At 32.7% G+C, this 21,569-nt stretch overlaps 1 protein-coding gene across 1 annotated transcript in view; it reads right to left on the reverse strand.

Annotated features, from left to right (window-relative positions):
• The window catches only part of LOC125073019 (ABC transporter G family member 23), an 82,526-nt gene that overhangs the window by 46,196 nt on the left and 14,761 nt on the right, over positions 1-21,569 (reverse strand). The gene's annotated exons all lie outside the window — the stretch shown is intronic.

Here is a 21,569-nt window from a genome sequence, read left to right on the forward strand (position 1 = left end):
CGGTAATAAAGTTGGCTAATATTCTGAGGACAGTATGCATTGCTAAATGCATTTTTTACGAAATCTTTGTGGCAAATGGTGAGCTAACTATATTATAATGATTGTCATAGCCAAGTTGGCAGAATGGTTAGCTTACAAAGCTAAAGTTTTCGAGGTCGGTTCCACCCGGAGATCGTACGTATAAAAAAAAGTATCGGATTTTCGGACAAAAAAGTCAGCAATTATTAACAAAGTTCAGTATTAACGTTAAAAATGATAATATCGCGCGAATCGATCTGGATGTAAAGTAAGTAACAACTCATAAATGTCCCATGAGTCTCTTATCCGTTTGGGAAGGTTAAGTTATTCGACCAAGCTGTTTGATTGCGTGTTGGTTATATTTTAATGATATAAACTTTATTCTATTGGAAGAAATCCCAAACAGAGAGACATTACAATGAAAACGGTCTATATTATAAAAAGTGAATAAAAAATACATTAAAACAAAATGTAAATGAGTATTTACTTTAAGATTACGTGTTCCCCGAAGCTCTCTTCTCACTTGTGAGTGCGTGACGCGTATACTACATAATAGATATAATTAAAAATAAGAAAAATTTTATTTTTTTTACCGAACCATTTTTATTCTTTCCTTGTATTATATATTTATATTCGTTGTTTATATATGCTATAGATGCTATATTTTGTTATTTCTTTTCATATATACATATATATAAATATATATATTTATATCATTATAAGACAATATAAATTTCCAATTCAATATAAGCTGTTAATTATGACGTATAATAATTTATTAGTCAGTTATTAAAATCCAATAAAAAATCATTGTAATATTATAAACTAGATCCCATCAAAAACATAAATGTAAAAATGAGAGCCAAGTTAAATATTATGATATATACCTTGGTTGTTGTCTTCAACGACAAAAGAAGTGAGATCTAAATTTGTGCCAAGTTAAAAAGTCCTTTCTGAAATTTATTTATAACTACATAAAATATCATTTCTTCTTATAACTTGGGGTAATATATTGTTGCCTAAGGTCTGACTTGGCTAGTTCTCATATACGAATTATATTATAGCCTTCGTAAGTTCTAAGCCTGTTACAAATGAATTATTAACACAAATTAGACACGCAAAAATTCATGGTACTTGTCTGGATATGAACTCGCAATATCTGGTTAAGATTCATATTTTCTAGAGACTGGACCATCGCAGCTCTTAATGTACGTATACTAACTAAGCAATACTGACCTGTCCTCCATTCTTCTTAGATGTTCTGAGTTATAATTTGTTATTCTAAACACAAACTACAATTTGTGTTTATAAACATATAAGAACTAGCCAAGTCAGACCTTAGGCAACAATATATTACCCCAAGTTATAAGAAGAAATGATATTTTATGTAGTTATAAATAAATTTCAGAAAGGACTTTTTAACTTGGCACAAATTTAGATCTCACTTCTTTTGTCGTTGAAGACAACAACCAAGGTATATATCATAATATTTAACTTGGCTCTCATTTTTACATTTATGTTTTTGATGGGATATCACTACTTTTTGTATAAATTATTAGTAGGTACTTATTAATAACAAAATTAATACCAAATGGTTTTTGTTAAACTATTCTATTTTCCTATGTTTACGGGGTATAATTGTCTTTTTTTGATACGTTCTTATTGTTCTTGTAGGTACCTCTGAAATGTTCGAGTGAATTGCCCACTCAGTGACCGGAATTTTTTTACGCGTTTTCTGTTTATACTTAATTTGCCCAAGTAGGGGTGGTATAACGTGCGCAAACGGTTGTATTCTACAATAGAGCTCTCTTGTGTCTTGATTTGACTTGGACCTAAATTGATAAGATGTACTCCATCTAAGTTTTTAACTCTAGAGAGGCCAACGTAAGCCTGCTCTTTACTTAATATAGAGGAGCCTATGTCGAAAAGAGCACCGTCAAGGCGAAGGCCTTGTGATTTTTTTATAGTAGTAGAATATGCTAAGCAAATAGAGAATTGTTTCCTTTGAACATATATGTACAATACTTAATATCTGTAACTTAGTTTTGACTTCTAGTTCGCAAATTAAAGTATGTTTAAATTAAACTGTTATTTTACGTGCGCTATTGCTGTTATCGACGTCCCCAATGTATCTTCTCTATTTTTCCATTGAATCCATTCACCAGTCCTTTACTGACATCAGCATGCTTGCTCGATACTGTTCTTCCAAGCAATAAGGATCCCCGTTTGTAGCGCTAGAGTACAAACTTAAATCATTCCAGTTACGATATACATACTCTACTACAGTCTCACGAAACTTATTTTATTGTTGTATACTAGTATACTCAAACAAAAATATGCAGTCGAATAGACTAGGCAGCTTCCATCGGAAGGGATTGAAATAATTCTTATGAGCGCGGTTGCCACTCGCTCAGACACGTCCGCGTTAAGGTTTAATCGCAACGCTCCTATCCCGCTGCTCCAGCTGTGTACCGAAATGCCTATTATTATTTTTTTTTTTAAGTATAATGATTTTGCGCCATTGATGTGCACTAAATGCTAGTTAATAACGTAATAAATACGAAAGTCGGCTATACTCATAAGTAATAAAACGGAAATATTTGGATTTAAAAAACTTAAGGGTGGTATTCAACTTGTTATATATTCACGTGAAGACCTTAAAATCCACATTAAGACCGGCTGTCATAAGTTTTGATTGCTGGTTCTTACATAATTTTTTTTATTACAGTTATTACAGGAACTAAATATATAAGTGTTCCTAATAGATCCAATAAAATGAAAAATTATAATAATATGATAAAAAATTACCAGTTTCAGATTTTTTCCTTTATATTGGCGTAATTATCTACCTGCATGCCAAATTTGAACTTTCTAGGTCACCTGGAAGTAGGTTATAGTTTTGATCTATAGGTCAGTCAGTGATAAAAATGACGATTTTTAGACGTTAATATCTAAATAACCATTTGAGATGCGTTTATGAAATTTGGAACACATATGTATCTCGCGAGTCTTAATATATGAGCCAAATTTGACACATTTATGTCAAATAGTTTTTGAGTTATGAGGAGGTCAAAAGTGGCTCCAAATGGTTCGTGTAATATTACACACGGTGCTGCACGCCAGTTCTGCTATACTAGAACTTGGCTGACACGCTTCCGCGTGTCTAGATGTTAATATTAATTGGCTTAGAACCTTGGGCGAGGTATGTATAAGAGGTGTGGGTTCAAGTTCTGTTGTAACGTAAATATATATAATAACATTTCCATTACATATTATAATAAACATTATGTAATAAATATTTAACGTTGAAGTTTTTCTTATTACATATGTTAAAAATATTGCCTCGTTAGTGTAGTGGCTAGCGTGTCTTTCATATTCAATATTTAAAAAAAAAAACATTTTTGATTGAATTTAGCGTGCAACGATAGGACCGACACGTAGACTATAAAGGACCCTTAAAAATCCTAGAATAAATATATGTACTTATGTTAAACAAGAGAAAATTTTAAAAATACATGTTTTTTATCGGGATATATCAAATAATTATTTTGATAACAATTAAGAGGTTTGACAAAATTATAGGTTTTTATTTGAATATTTTAACGATGAATAAATTAATTTAAAAACATTTTAATAATTAATAAATTCAATATCAAAGATTATCTTTGGTTCAAGGTCATTGTAGTACTCGGTTACATTTGAAAAACAAAATCATTACAAGGAACTTAACACTGTAATCTCTTTTTCACATCTCTTTTATAATTGACATTACACAATGCCACTTCACAGTCATATATAACATTTTAAAAACCGGCCAAGTGCGAATCGGACTCGCGCACAAAAGGTTCCGCACAATTGACTAGGTAAACAACTAGGTACACATTTATTGATATCGAGCAAAAATAGGTAAAAAATCGCGTTTGTTGTATGGGAGCCAACGCTCTCCCCCTCCATAAATATTTATTTGATTTTATTTTTAATATTTGTTGTTATTGCGGCAAGAGATATACATAATTTGCGACAATTTCAACTGTCTAGCTATCGCGGTTCTTGAGGTACAGCCTGGGGACAGACAGACGGACGGACCTACGAACGGACAAACATGTCTAGCTATCGCGGTTCTTGAGATACAGTCTGGGGACAGACAGACCAACGGACGGACAAACAGCGAAGTCTTAGTAATGAAGTCCCATTTTTACCCTTTGGCTACGAAACCGGGAAATACTAAGACTACGGGGTATTCGCCTAGCAATATGTGTATGACTATAAACAATAGTGCTCTAAAATGATGGAAGGGATTAGACATAGTATCGACGTGCTCAAAGAGGCAAGATACCTTGGACCTGCTACAGAGAACAATTTTACAACTTTATTGGTCCGAACTCGGGCCCATCGGCAGCCATAATCCTACTAAGCCGTCGAGAATAAATCATTCTGTGACGTCAGTTACGACGCATTGCTCAATGACGTAGGCGTTTGTTATATCACGATTGTAACTTCAATTATTGTATGATATTAACCGTATGTGAAACCGCAATGAATATTATTAATCTAGTCCACTAGATACGTATCTCAGAAAGCAAGAGCCTCTCGGTTTTGCTGATTATTGAAACGATTTTACTAAATTTAAGGTATTTTAGTGTATAATGTTGTATTACATAAAAAGACCTTCTCGTTATAAATCCAAATAATAAATTCTTTGAACATCGACATCATTATTTGCATTAAAGATTTATTTTTAAACATTAAATGCCGGATTATGTGTCATTTGCGCTATTCATTAACATGTTAAAAGTTCGTTCACTGGACTTTCTCCATGCCTTCTCTCCTTTGTTGAAAAGGCTTATTCCACCACCCTCATTCAATGCTGCATGAGGCAGTTTTTTTCAACGTAAGTACATATCCAAATTTCCTTCAAGGCATAAATTATAATCACAAATTCAGTGATTCTATCCTAAGTTTGTACCCGCAACCATCGGTTAATATTCTCGTGTTCTAACCACTGGGCCATCTCGGTTTCATAAGGCATTAATAATAATGATTTTGCTCAAGTTTATTCTAGTACAAATTAAGCTTAAGTAGAATTTATGACGTCAAACGGAAATCAATACTATCTGGAATCTAAAATTAGTATTATGCATTTCAATAAACCGGTATTCCAATTTGAACTTAATATGTTCCAGTTGTAATATACTCTGTGGTATTTAAAACCAATTTCGGCTAAGCAGTTTATTAAAATTTTAAGGCCATTATTATTTTCTACATATTCGTCAAAATATATATTAGTTATTAATTAGATTTATATGACTTGTTGTCGACCGCCGCTTCGGACGCGTTTTAGGGGTTGGTCGTCAGGTATTAAAAGGTACATGTGGGCATGAAAAAGTAGCCTGTGTCCTTGCTTGGAGTTTAAGCTTGCTTCATAGCATGCTACTTTCGTATATTTCGCATTAAAATTTGATTAAAACAACTCAAACCTGAGAAGACAAGGCAAAAGAAATTCAGTAGACTAAACTAACTATAAATTTAAACAGTACATTCAATATTATTCATGACTTGTAAATAAAGATTTAAGACACATATGCATTCGCAAAAACACACACACAAAAGTGTTGTGATCTTCAAAGTCTCACCCTTATTTAGTCTAGCTTTCGTTCGCCAAGAGTCTACAGTACAACATTTGTGAAATTCGTTCCATAAACAATAAACAGTTCTTTTAAAATTCGAACGACTGTAAATATAAAAACGTTAAAAACAGGTCGATTTTATATATTTTGCAAAATAGTTTTAATACATATTCTTGTAAAAATCATACAGCCTTCTTCTGATAGTTTGAATTTCGAACAGCCAAACGTCTCAAGATGAACACAAGATTGCCGTATAAGCGCATCTTTAGCATACATTTAAAAACTTTTGACACGTCGTTGCAAAACCGTGTCAAGGTTGTATAAAATTTTTGCTGATCGGACATTCATTGCCGAATCGATCTTTCATTATTGCCTAAAAGGTATCGTTGAAGTGACTTTTAATATTGAAAGTATTCTGTAATTACGGCTTTTGTTCACCTGGAGTTAAAATTATTCTGTTCTGTCCCTAATTGGGGTATTGGAGTTTTAATTTATTTATCCTTGATTCATACTTCGAAGTTAAATAGTACCTTTTGGGATTTATTTATGATTACAGACCGTTGTTGTTTTCTTTACCTATAAACAATGATTGAATTATACCAAAGACAAAACATGTATTCATGTCTTCGTGTCTATACTTTTTTTTTAAACTTTTTCCTTTGTCTTGTACTATTTTTGGTAGATGTTAAACTTATGGGTCTCGTCAACGACTTATTAAGGCTTAAAGTATCTCAGTAGATGTAAAAAGTAAAAATATTAATAATTGTTTTTTTTTTAAACTATAGAATTGTAATTTTGTATACTTCAAATAATTTGAAAAAACAGGTAGGTATTTCACAGATTCTGTTGGCATTACCCATGACTGCTTACTTATTTTTCTCTATTTTTATATTATTATTTTTTTTTCTTTACGTGTAAAATAATCTATTCATATATTTGAGCCGTTTTTTCGTTAACATTTTTGTCAGTTAAAATCTCGCGTCTGCGTCACGTGTAATTTCCATTCCGATTCTAATTACCAACAAAGATCGTAATAAATATAAGATATACGTAAACAGACAAACTTGAATCTAATATTGCAATTAAAGATTCAATTTAAATACGTGACAAACGATACAAATGAGAAAAAAAAAACGCGTGTCATAATGAGAATTCTTTATAAACGTGACTACAAAACAAGGAAATTAATGGTAATCGCGCTAATTGATTTACTAGAACTATAATATTGTAAACTGTCAATAAGTTACGTATTTACGTGTGTAACGTTGTGTTGACTTTAATTAATACGTTAATTGACAGAATACAAAGTTGGCACATGTCACGTTTATTATTCTCAATGTGAACTCAATTGGATCATTTTTATCTCAAACATCAGCATCTGTTGTATGTATATCTGGTTTCATAATGTATTCTAAGCTTTAATATTCGATAGTAAGGGTTTATGCAAGCCCGTCAAGGTCAATACCTCACGCATTTTTTATTTTACCGCAAAATAGTACTATTTAGTGTTGTTGTGTTCCGGATTATTGGGTGAGTCAGTGTAAGGTTGATGACCTGACGATGGATGAAATTGGCGCCGTAACAAATATTAACCACCCTTAAACACAAATACGCCAACATTAGGAACTCAAGACGTTTTGTCCCTTGTGCTTGTATTTACACTAGCTCACTCACCCTTAAAGCTGAAACATAACAACACTGATGACGGGTGGTACGAAGGGCTTGCACAAAGCCTACCACCAAGAATAAATTAGAACATTTTTGCACGTAAAATAAGTATACTAGCACGTTACCTAATAACGAATAGATGAAGTTGAACTGAATGACTAGGCATTACGTTGAAACGGATGTCAAAATGCTAAACAACTTTTAGAGGCTTATATACGACATCTTTCCAGGGATTATCGTCAGTTATGTTAAGCGTTACAAAATAACTTACAGTCATTAGCATTATGACGTCTCTACGATATATTACGCACTACCTTGACATAATATGAGAAAAAGTCACTACTAGTCTAGTCATGTCAATTGTCTTGATTTGAAGCTCATATGATATTTTTTTTAAAAGTTACTATATATGTAGACGGATGAGCAAATCAGCCACCTGATGGTAAATGATCACCACCACTCATATTCAAAAGCGCTGTAAGAAATATTAAGCATTCCTTACATCGTCAATGCGCCACCAACCTTCAGAATTTAGATGTTATGTGCCTAGTGCTTGTAGTTACACTGGCTCACTCACCCTCAAACCGAAACACAACAATATTTTGTACTGCTGTTATGTGGTAGAATATCTATTGAATGGATGGTACATACCCAAGCGAGCTTGAAAAAATATCATAATATACTTTATTCAAGTACGCTTTTACAAGCACTTTTGAATTATTTAACAAACTATTTAAAGTAAAGGCTTTATCCCAGCAGTGGAATATCTTCAGGCTCTTACTTTATTGGTCTAGTTTCTAGCTTTTACGACTGCAGATTCCAAGTTTAAAATACTAAGCTTAGTCGAAAACTGAGTGTGACACTCAGGTTTTGAGCCTGATCTGTCTAAAATCGTATCAGATAGACGAAGGAATTTGACAGAACTGAGAGAGCACCTGTATTACATTGCCTAAAAACTCAAAATCTGTATAATATCCTCTGGGCTAGACGATGCTTGAGCAGTTGATCTTTAACTTTGAGATTACAGTGTGCGAAACACAGTTATTTAGCATTAGCAGCCCGTAAATGTCCCACTGCTGGGATAAAGGCCTCCTCTCCTTTGAGGAGAAGGTTTGGAGCATATTCCACCATGCTGCTCCAATGCGGGTTGGCGGAATACACATGTGGCAGAATTTCGTTGAAATTAGACACATGCAGGTTTCCTCACGATGTTTTCCTTCACCGCCGAGCACGAGATGAATTATAAACACAAATTAAGCACATGAAATTTCAGTGGTGCTTGGGTTTGAACCCGAAATCATCGGTTAAGATGCACGCGTTCTAACCACTGGGCCATCTCGACTCTTACACAGTTATTTATGATAACGAATTTGTATCATCATGAGCACAAGTCTTTATTTCTGCAAGTTATACAATTATACATAATTTCCGTTTCGTAATCGTGATCTGATCGATAACTATAAGAAGATAAAGGTTGTTTTTTTTTCTTGTTTCTTAATATGGCAGGTTCGGCCCACTGTCCTAAAAACGAGATATTTTCAAGGTTTATTTTTTAATAAAATTATTATTAATTAAAAAGTGAAGTTATTCGTCCTTAGCCTTTTCATATATTGTAACGAATTTAAAAATATTACGTGTGTTTATTAAAAACCGGACATGTTCATTAAGGTGACCATTAATTCATATTCTCTTTTTGTAGGAGTTTATGACCAATAAATCATGCGAATGAATTAATAAAATATTATGCATGTTGATGATTAATTTGTTCAATGTTAAAATTATTACATAACATCAATTAATTACCAAGATGAGTCAGAAAATAAATTATAAGGTTTTCAACAGCAACTTTAAATCCAAGCACTTAAAAACTCTTGTCTCAATAAAAATAAAAATCTTGGACTTTTAAAGTTATTTCTGATCATTGTACTATAACGAACCAAATTTAAAATTAAAGATTATATTAAAAAAACAATCAAAGGATTATACAAAATAATAGCGCAATAAGTTGAGGGCGTTTCCAAAATTAAGAACAAAGAATTAACCCACATCTAAAAATTTTATTTGCCAAACAAACTAGTATTTTATCCATATAGGTAGGACAGGCAAATAGGCCACCTGATGGTACCACCACCCATAGACATTGGTGATGTAAGAAATCGTGTATCGACAATCCTTGAGAACTAAGATGTCATGTCCGTTTTGCCTGGAGTACGCTGGCTCACTCTCCACTCATGTATGTTTGGCGATAGAATATATGATGAGTAGGAAGTACTTGCATACATAGACTTGCACATGCCACTAAATAAATTAATATAAGAAGTAATATTTATTTACATTAAGAAAATAATTAATTATCATAACGTACATAATATGCAGCAAAAAAAAATCGAGTAATATCGAATGTTTGTATATATTGTTGTGAGAATAAAACCTTGTATTTTAATAGCTATCTTAATATGACCCAGTTTACACTGGTTTTATTTTAAGCACGTTGAATTCTATACGTAGAGCGTGTTCAAATTGAAAACCTCTGGGCGATTGAAGACTTAAGGCAACTTCCTAGACCCCATAGTTGGTAACACAACCAACGTTGGTAGCCTTGACCTTGTAAGGAATGGTTTATACTTTTTGCAGCGTCAATTAATGATCTTCATTTAATTATGCAGATTTCCTAACAAGTGGTCTTTATTTTTCCTTATTCCTCTAATTCCATTAATAGTATTAAACTGTCGGAACCGACTTCCAATTAAAAATCGATTCAATGATTGCCAACCGTCAACTTTTTTGGATACCAAATTTTTTAATGTAATAATATTTGCATGACAATCATACATAGGATCGATGGGTATGCTCTGCATTGGATCAGCGTGGTGGAATTAACTCCAACCCTTATCCTCAAAGGGAGAGTCTTTAGCCCTGCAGTGGCATATTTAAAGGCTGTTACTTCACATTTCACTCTTATTTAATTTGATGTCATCTATATTATCTTATATCTGGGATAGATCGATTTTTGTACATAGCTTTGTAATGATGTTTTATCAATAACGTTCGTTTAAATTTTCAGTCCCTTTGGTTTCATTTTCTGCATATAGATATATAGATAGATAGACTATTCATTCAAATGTTTGTTATAATAACAGACAGCTTACCACGCCGTCGAAAGCACGGAAGGCTAACGAGGCGAACCAAATATCTGTAGACAAAACAAATATTTGTGCTAAACGAATCCAGTTAGCCTTCATCAGCGTTGAAGGCAAGTTTGATTGTCATGGACGTGATCATGTGAACCACTACCAGGTTTAATTTCAGGTTCAATTTTAGAATACGGGTTTATTATTATTAACACGACGGACAAATTAGCAAATAGTAAGTGGCGCGAAAATTGAAAAACTTTACAGCACATAAAACTTCACGTCCAATTGAATGATGAATGAAAGCAGTAGCCTACGTCCTTCCAGGGGACTCAAACTTTTTTTTTATGATATCGGTAGGCGGACGAGCAAATAAGCCACCTAATGGTAAGTGGTCACCACCGCCCATAGACAACGGCGCTTTAAGAAATATTAACCATTCTTTACATCACCAATACGCCCAACCTTGGGAACTAAGATGTTATGTCCCTTATGCCTGTGGTTACACTGGCTCACTCACCCTTCAAACCGAAACACAACAATACTGAGTACTGCTGCTTGGCGGTAGAATATGTGATGAGTAGGCGGTACCTACCCGGACGGGCTTGTACAAAGCCTACCACAAATAAAACTATAAAACTATCCGTGAAGAGGTAACAGAGTTACATTCGCAATTATAATATCAGTAGCGATCGTCGACACCGACAATGCATCGTGCACCGTTTACAAATATTCAAGTAGATGGAATGATGGAATTAGAGTTTAATTTGATGTGACAAGAAGAAATTAAAACTAAAAAATAATGACACCTTCTTTTACAAATAATTTTTTTATTTGCTCTTTTAATTTTAACTAAACACGCACCGTGAGACATAAGATATTTTGTCTCTTGTTTAATAATACTGCCCACTGACAATTGTCAGTCTATTTATATATATATATATGTATATATATATAATTAAAACCTTATAATTTCACCTTAAACTTATCTCGCTTAAAATTAATGTAATAATTATGATAAAACATACAAGAACGTTGTTTATTTACTACTACTTCATTGTCATAAATCAATAAAGTTCATTGTCATTGACATAATTAATCATTCTCTTTTAAGTTACGTTAAGTTAACGTGAAAACAACTATCATTTTCTGTTCCTCCCACTCTCATTATAAAATCGGACGAAAAATCCGATAGGACTGGAAACTTGATCTCTTGATCAAGCGATGGACTAAACAAATGGATCAAAAGTTCTTTTCGAATGGGAGTATAACTGCTGTCTTCTAAACATCGGGATGCTACTTAGAATTTATAAATGGTTAAACCAATCATTACCAATAATTAAATTTGTGTAATTTACCATATCAAGAAAATCGTACCACGATGCGACGTCGCCTCGTTTTTTTTTTTTACGATACATTTCGTAGATTTGCACGATGACTTGTGTGACTTATGTGAGTGTGTTTTTGTTCTGTCTCAAACTACGGATTACCACTGTGATTTTAATTCCTATAATTTTTTTTATAATATAAATATAGTCGTAATGGTGCTTAAGCCTTTTTTGTATCCGTTCAAGGTCAAATCGTGTGTGGCTGCTGTTACATATTTTTATTCAGATTAGATTTCAATATTCTTTTACGTAACGAATTTTGTGAAGGTTATTTAAATAAGAGTTTTTTTTAATTAGTAACATAAATCTATACTTCTATACTAATATTATAAATGTGAAAATAACTCTGTCCGTCAGTCTGTCTGTCGTTTCACTGCCAAACCACTGAACCTAATTTGATGAAATTTGGTATTACGCAACCTTGAACTCCATAGAAGGACATAGGCTACTTTTTTTTAATTACACATGACAACCAACCACTAAAACGCGAGCAAAGCTGCGGGCGACAACTAGTAATGAATAAAAGTTTAAGCCTCGTGTTTCTATTTAAAATGTAATTCATATCTATGAAAAAAAAATTAAGTTTATTTCGTTGTTAAAAATATTTCGAAAATGTGTTCCGGTTTGAAAGGGTAAGCGAACCAGTGTTACTATAGGCACAAGAAACATATTAAAATATTAGTGGGTTTATTGGCGCAATTGCCAGCCATCTTCCAAATAAATTACCTAAAAAAATATTCAAGTAAAGTCTAAGTAAAATTAAAATAAATATGTATAAATAATAGGTTGTGTTAAGTAACTAAAGTAATTGACTGGGATTTCCAAGTTTTTGAGCAATGCGCGTTCTGTATTACAAAACTTGATATTTTAATGTCCCGTCAAAAACTCGGTATGAGTCAACGGCTCTAAACATTATTTTGTTTGAATATAACTAAGACGGAAAAACGGAATAATATTTATAATTACTTTAGTATTTTGTTAGTAATTTGAGAACCAACACGAAACTGTTCTAAGTACGAAAAAGTATGATAATTATAAGCAAAAATTTAAGTTAAAAATTACAACTAAAATTGCACTTTATGGTACCAAGAAACATTATAACATAAAAAAAATAATTTCAACAAAAACATCATTACAAAGCTATGTACAAAAATCTATCCCAGAGAGAAAAGAATATAGATGACATCAAATTCAATAAGAATGAGGTGTAAAGTAACATCCCAATGCTCTGCTAAAGCCTCTCCTTGTCATCACACCATCCATCACATGGGTCACAGCAAGAGCAAACAATATATTTTATTATATAATAAATGTATAGATCTATATAATTATTCACATATAAGTATATAACTATTTTATTGCATAAAGACCTACAATATTTATTTCGTAAGCGTTCATTTATATACGTATGTAGAGCATGACAAAAACTATGAATAGGGCATTTTGTTCTAAACAAGATTAAGATGATAAAGGCGTGGAATACGTGATCGTTGATTTTATATACATATTTGTAAGTAATTCATATATTATGTATATGTGTGTAAAAGTTATTTTTCTTTTGAATAATTTATTTTATTTTAGCATAAATACAAACCTACTTTTCTGCACCTTTTTTATAATATTGGAAGGTGGACGATGTGATGATGGTAAGTCGTCTTCACGGCCTATAGAAAGTGGCGTCGTAAGAAATATTAGCCATTCTTAATACATCCAATGCGTCACCAACCTTGGGAACAACGTTATATTACGTCCCTTATTCTTGTCGTACTCACCCTTCTAAACGGAACATAAAAATACTAAGTATTACTGTTTTGCTGTAGAATATGTGATTAATGCGTATGTACCCAATGTACATATGTTCCAATGCTATATATTATACTTTACGAAATTAAACATATGCAAATTAATTAGTGTTTGCTTGGGTTTGAACCCGCAATCATCGGTTAGGATGAACTCATTCTAAACACTAAGCCATCACGGGTCTTATATATTGTTAAGGTATTGATATATAAAAAGGTTGGCGTTACACAACGAAATCAGTAAAGGTGAATAGAATAATGACGGTCAAAAGTCGATATTTGGAAAGGTAAGGCGTGACCAGTCAACCACAAAGGCGAATAAAAGTAGCTAGTTTTTTGTTTCACGCAAACCTGACCGTTATTACATATCTCGAAAGTACTAAATTGGAATGAAGCCAAAATAGTTTGTTAATAATCTACATCTAGACAATGGCATCTTCGTTCATACAAAAAATAATCCAGTTTGGTCTTATAGGATGATGAACCAGTGGTTAGAAAATGTGCATCACAACCGATGGTTGCGGTCTCAAACCCAGGCAAGCACAACTGAATACCATGTGTTTAATTTTTTAATTCATCTCGTACTCGGCGGTAAAGGAAAACATCGTGTGCCTGTGCCTAAATTCAATAAAATTCAACCACGTATTTACCCACCAAACCGATATTGACCACCGTGGTGATGGTTCCAAACCTTCCCTAGCCCAGCTGTTGGACATTTACAGGTTACTTTTATGGTCTTATAAGCACATTTGAATTATCTGTACATTAATGAATTTAATATAAAATTACAATCTGTGAAATTATTCTGTAAGATGGATCTCGAAACTCACCGCAGAACACAAGCAAGATATGTCAGAATGTGATAAGCGATATTGAATATAATCATTATACAAAATTTATTAGATATAAGTATTAAAATCGCGTATCACCGTAAGTGAGACACAAATGGAGTTCTTACAGAATTGCACTGCTGATCCAGAAGAACCGGCAAGAAACTCGTAATTTGTAGTTTCATTGTAAATTCAACCACTATAGATACTTGTTGATGTATTATATCACGAAGCATAAAGTTACATACAAACAATGTTGATCTTCAAAATTCTTCAAGGACATCGAACCCGGATTTGTATTGAAATATTGAAAATAACCATTTATTATAACGAACCGTAATGTTATTATAACGTCGTGACGACACTAAGGATCAAAGGTTTTGAACGTGTTTTACAAAGTAACGTAAAAAAAATACCAATGAAACAAATACACAACTAATATTAACCTTGAATTTATTAAACTAATCTTTGCCATTAAACCAGTTGAATGCTCTCAAATCATTATAAGAAGCACACGTCGAACAGCGCGATAATATAGGCTCAAAAGTATTTTGGTATTCCGAGAAGTCAACTTTTCCCAGCCCTGGAGTTCGTTAGAATTTACAGTGTTACTTTTTTATATTAGGTAGGATGACGAGCAAATGGGCCACCCGATGGTATGTGGTCACCACCGCCCAAAGACAATAGCAATGTTAGAAATATTAACCATTTCTTAGATCGCCAATGCACCACCGACCTTGGAAACTAAGATGTAATTTTCCTATAGTTCACACTGGCTCATTCACCATTAAAACAATACTGAGTACTGCTTTTTGGCGGTAGAATATCTGATGAGTGAATGGTCCCTACCCAGGCGCGCTTGCACAAAACTCTACCATTAAGTATAATATAGTAGGTTACTAGAAATAATTAGCTGAACTTGCAGCTTTACCCGCGAGAAATGTATATATCATCTGTATATCATCTGTATATCATCTGTATACATAAACCGTCACCCCCATTTGACACCCTCAAAAGGTGAATTGCTGCCGAAAATCATACTAGCTCCATGCCAATTTTTATTTAAATCGTTTCAGCGCTTTAAGCTTAACAGACAGAGTTACTTTCACATTTATAATATTAGTATAGATAAAGATCTTGAGTTTAACTTTGGCTATTATAAGCAAAGTCAGAGTAAAAATCTCTACTTTACCTTATGTGCCAAATTCGCCTCGTATTTACCTTAAAATGACATCTTCGTTTAACCTTGATAAGTTCAAAGTTTAGGTATGTTGCTTCTAAGATTGCATTTTGTTAATATGTACACAGATGTTTTTACAACTAGCATGATATAAATTAGTTTTTACGAGATGGGTGATAAAGAAGATAAAAAAGAGAGAAAAAAGAAAAAGGATCAGTGATGTTCTGACATAAACACAGAAAACTTGTTAAGCAGTACAAAATACGTCATTTGAACAAACAAAGATACCTCAATATTATCCGACTAAAACGAATAAACAAACGCCAAAGATAGGACCCGAGAAATTAAGGATCCTCTGAATATAAACATTGACAAATCAACAGGATTAGACGTTTTGATGCCGAACCGATACGCTATGGAGCATGAAGATTAATTTGTAACATTACTTATTTCCAAAGTAAATAAATAACTAATCGTAATATACTTCAGTTGTATTTTCTGAGTGGAATTTTAATATCGCCATTTTTTTTGTATGAGAAAATTGGATTGGATTCCTTTATCTAATTATAAAGATAAATGTTACTTTAATTGTAAATGTTTCTGATAATTGGTTTACGTTAAAGTTTTGTTTTTATAGGAAACGTTTTACCTTCTACCGGCGGTACGGCTTAGTGTATTGCCGTAGGTGGTAGCCATTCAACGCTTTCTGGTAATTCTGACTATTATATTACATTGTAATACTGACTTCGAATAACTGCCTTTAGGTTTTAGGGTAACCCCTATTCATACACCTTATTATTAATGAGGCAGTATCATTGTGACGGTGTAAGAATTGGTGTATACTTCTTATAATGCTAGTGTCAATGCTTAACAGTGATTATTAACAATTAGCAAGATAATTTTCTGATAATTGTCTGCCTATTCACATTTACCAAAATATTTTATCGCTACGACAAATAAACTCATTGTTACATTTTAAATTTAAACTTTATGTATACATTACATATGACTAGAAACCTAAACGTCAATATAACACACCTATTTGTAGCAGATATTCTAGCTAAACATTTTTTATTTATACCTATCAAACATTAAAAACATGACGTTAAAGATAAAACAACAAAAAAGTCATTAGACCTCGTTTACGTTAATTTGTTTCCTAATGGCAATTGAAGATTTATATTGTATAAGTAGGTATTATTTTCACAAAAAATAAAATATAATTACGAAATATTTTGAAGGTTGAATCATTTGTTAGAGGTTTTATGTAATAGCTGTATTACGTATACACAAAATTATTTTCAGTAAAGATAAAATAACTCTAAACGGAGGTGATAGACAAATTATAAAAAAACACGCCGTCTAAAAGATTTTCTAGTGGCATTAAACCCAGAACGCTGACCTATCTGAACGGCTTTGTCTTTGCCCTACGCCAGCTCTTCGATCACAAGAAGTGTGTACCTACCAGTTTTTTAGAAAATCTTTTTCTTTGATTAATATCAATTAATCATTCAGTCACTATCAGCGTTTGAAATCTTCAAAGAAAAGACATTGAAAATTTAAAACAATGAGTTAATGAGATAAGGCAACGACCATATAAATAAATTATATTTTTGGTAGCTATGTGCCCTTTACTATATACACGTTTAAGCATTGTACACATACTATTTTTGTTTATCTTCACCCCAGAAATATAGATATAATAGAGAAAACATTTTCACATATGTCTTACTCATGTCTTTCACATAGTCTTATATCACATGACACCACGAAACAAAGATGGCTGACCTAATGTTTCTAAAATAATCCAACATCATCCAACATTATCCAACTACTTGGTGAAGGTCTTTTAAGAGGTCAATCCGTCACGCTATATCCTCACGTTCCTTCATTGCTGAAATGAATTTCATTTGAACAGTAGAAAATTTAGTATCACTTCGAGTTCCGAGTTCTAACCCTTAATCTTTCTTTTAATCTTCAGTTTGCTTGGTGGTAGGAATTGCATAGACATTCTACTACCAAACAGAACAGCTATACTTAGTAATTGTTGCGTCCGGTAAGCCAGATTACAGGCAGAAGGGACATAACATCTTAGTTCTCAAGGTTGGTGGCGCATTGGCGATATAAGGTATGGTTAATATTTCCAACGGCAACAATGTCTATGAGCGGTGCTACTTACCATCAGGCAGACCATTTGTCTACCAACCAATATGATAAAAAAGCATAGCTCTTCCAAATTACTACAATAATGAAATAAATATAACTATGTGACCTTGCTAAACGAAAACAACGAACAGCACACTTCTTGCTTAAGAATCAATACAACTTTAGTATCGTTTTTCAAACAATTAATCATATTTATTTATTTACAAATAACAATTGCAATATAAGTGATCTCTAGTTATTTTTTTTTCAACGTACCAACATAGTACCTTTATCGTTTTATTATATATATGTATACTCATTAGGAATGCGCAAGGTTTGCGCAAGGTTATGCCGGAAGTTGAAACATTTCTTAGTTATTTTAATTTTCCATTAGTTATCCGCTATCTAGTTTCTAGAGAAAACATCCTGTGCTTATGTTAAACTAATATATTATTTAAATATAAAGGATAATTTATGTTACTAATAAAAAACAAAGTGTAATTATCAAAACAATATAAAAGCGCACTGGCAAATGGACCATCTGGTAGTAGGTGATCACCACTGCCCATAGACGTTGGTACTGTACGAAATAATAATCATTCCTCATATAACCAATATACCACCAACCTTGTGAACTAAGATTTAATGTCCGTTGTGCCTGTAGTTACACTGGCTCACTCATATTTTAAACCGGAACACAATAATACTAAGTATTGCTTTTTTGCGGTAGAATAAAGTATTGTATAGTACTTAGTCGAACTTGCACAAGCCATACCAAATATTTTGTTGTTATATTTCGTCATGAAATAAATAACACAGGCTCACTGTGTCATTTATTTACTACGACTTATTTTATTTTATTATCTTGTAATGTTGACAGAAATAAGGAAATAGAGATAAATGCAATACTAATAAATATAAGTCAGCGCGGAACAACAGATTGGATGAGAGTAAATTGGGGATTAAATATTATTAATTGTATTTAAGTTAATGTTGTACGTAACGGATACGTCGGTATATTTAAATAATTTACAACGACGTATAATTATAGTAGTACTGACTGTTAATGTCCTACTCGAGGTCTTTTCTCCTTTTAAGGTGAAGGCGTGGATGTGGGATATTTTCATCCGACACAATCAGATATCCTTCACCGTCGAACATAATGCTTGCCCGGGCAGGTTCAAATCTTCAACCTACGGTTTAGATACAAGTGTTCAAACCACTTGTTCAACAATATCAGCATATGTACGTGTATCATATTACTATAATTATATAAAAATAAATTCAAATAAAAAAAAAATGGGGTGCATAAAAAATCATCCCTTTTTTCATCCTTGTAGTTAATATTTATTCTTTAAATTTAAATGTGAGCAGACAAACGAAAAACAAAGTTCTGAGATAAAAAAAATAAGAAAATAACCTCCTTCTTTGACATAATAACATTTTTTACATTTTTGAACACCGGTAGTAAGTTCTCTAATGACTATTACTTTAAACGATTATAATTGACATTATGATAAACACATGCTTCGTACCGGAATACAATACACAACATTATAATTAGTACATGGATGGTATCTATCCACTCGAGAGCACGCATTTTATCTTACATCTTAATTTCGTTACATAATAAATTGCTGTTGCACTCTGATTAATAGCGTATGAGCACATACGATTTCCATCATAATTATATGATTTGAATTGAAACGCTAACACACACATGCATGTCCTTTTTAAACTTTTATATCACCGTTCTTTATTTTAATTTTATGATTTTATTTGATATGGATTTTATCCATTAATCAAATCAAAATATTCTCTAAATATGAATAGTGTAAGCCGATTTTTGTCCCAGTGATTATGAGACGATATTTGCACTACATTTTGAAGAGTTCCAGCTCCAACATTAGATGTGCAGAAAAATAAAGAGGATTCTTGATTGCAATTTAACAAAAACAAATATTTTAATGTGCGGAAATGGTTACTGGCCAGTTATAGAGAAGTTAGAGTACTAATGTATTTAAAATTAAAAATTTCATTTAAAAAAGGTTTCATCAGTTTACAATTAAATAAAACCAAAACAAAATCTGTACCTACAAAATATATTGAATAAACGCGAAGTTTCGCAGGCGATCCAATAGTTGTCTTTAATCGTGTGGCCAAACAAAAACATTTTTGGATCGTTAGGTTAAGGTATTTCATCAAATATAAACCGTCAGAAACTCAGTAATTACTCTTTTCCTTCAATTACAATAATATGTTATAAGTACAGAATTTTATGATCAATTTATGTTAGCACACTATAGAAAATTCTCCGACGGTCAACATAAAGACCGTAACTGCATTGATACGCGCATTTCGGAGGACTACAGACGCACATCCGCCTCAAAATAAAATATTTATAAATTTATTAATAGACCTGTTGTTCTATTTTGTACTTCGTATCTCATTCGTGAATTGTGAACTTACGATGACACGGGTTTGTAATGACGACATACAATTTCATAAATTTCCACGAACATGTTCCACGGTGAGTTTCGAGTTTGCTCCTACTACGACTAATTTCCGGAAGCATTTCATAACACCCTTACCTAACTGCAAGGGAAGTACCTATCATAGAAGGCTTACTTTGTCATAATGGAGTGTTAGAATGAGTCGCGGATGTGTGATAGCGTTCTCGTGGCTGTGGCGGCGCCGTATACCAACGAGAGGGATAAGTGGGGGTTTTAAGGACAACTTGGGAGTTTTAGTTTGTTGGAGTTCGACGTAACCTACATCGCTTCACCGGGCTGATGATCATATGAGAAAAAAGTATGTTTTTTAATTTAATTCTAATAGGAATGTTCTATTAAATACAATATACGTCATTTGTCAATATTCCACAGTTTACAATCTTTCTGAACTAGTACATCTGACTAAACAAAAAACAAACGGACCTTACGATTATCTGTTAATGTGTAGTTGTATGATGTAATGAATTACATGTTTGTAATTTCGTTACTGTGCCAATTTATTTTCCTGTGTGGTTGAGAAACGTTGAGAAACTAAAACGTCGTTGAAGTATACATTCACAACTAGCCTTTACATCCGACTTTATAAAATGATTAATATTATTTTTTGGACATGATTTTAAAGAAATTTAAAAGTAGAATTATAACGAATTATAAGGAAAGTCTGCAAATGTGAGGCCTTTTCCCCCACTTGAGGGGTTTAAGGCTTGTTCCGGTACTCTAATACGGTTTGGTGAATACAAAGATGAGATTTTTAAGCATTAGATGTATATACTCCTACTTATTACAGTTTAAGGTTGATTTTGATATAATCATTTTCTCGAGACATCAGATTCTCGAGATGGTATTGAAATTTTAATGCAATTATGCTAAGGCAAAACAGATCAGTAACGGACGAGGATAAAACTTCTGTTTGTCAAGGACTTTCTTTTTTTGGTAGCCTTGTCAATAGCTACCAAGAAAAAGAACGTCATTCATTGAACTTAGCATGCACGCAAATTTTCGTATGTTTGGATTTTTTTAATATTGGTAGAATATGTGAATCTTAACCGATTGTTCTGATTTGTCCGGGACAAGCACCACTGAATTTTCGTGTACTTAATTTTTGATTAATAATTAAGAAAACATTGAGGAAACCTACTTGTGACGGATGAAATTCTGCCACGTGACACCAACACGCATTGGAGTAAGCGTAATCAAAAATAAGCAGTATACCTTCCTCCTGGATAAGGAGAGGAGGCCCAGATTTGGAACATTTACATGCTGTTAATTC

This window comes from Vanessa atalanta, chromosome 23 (assembly GCF_905147765.1).
Source record: "Vanessa atalanta chromosome 23, ilVanAtal1.2, whole genome shotgun sequence".
Taxonomy (NCBI): Eukaryota; Metazoa; Arthropoda; class Insecta; order Lepidoptera; family Nymphalidae; genus Vanessa; species Vanessa atalanta.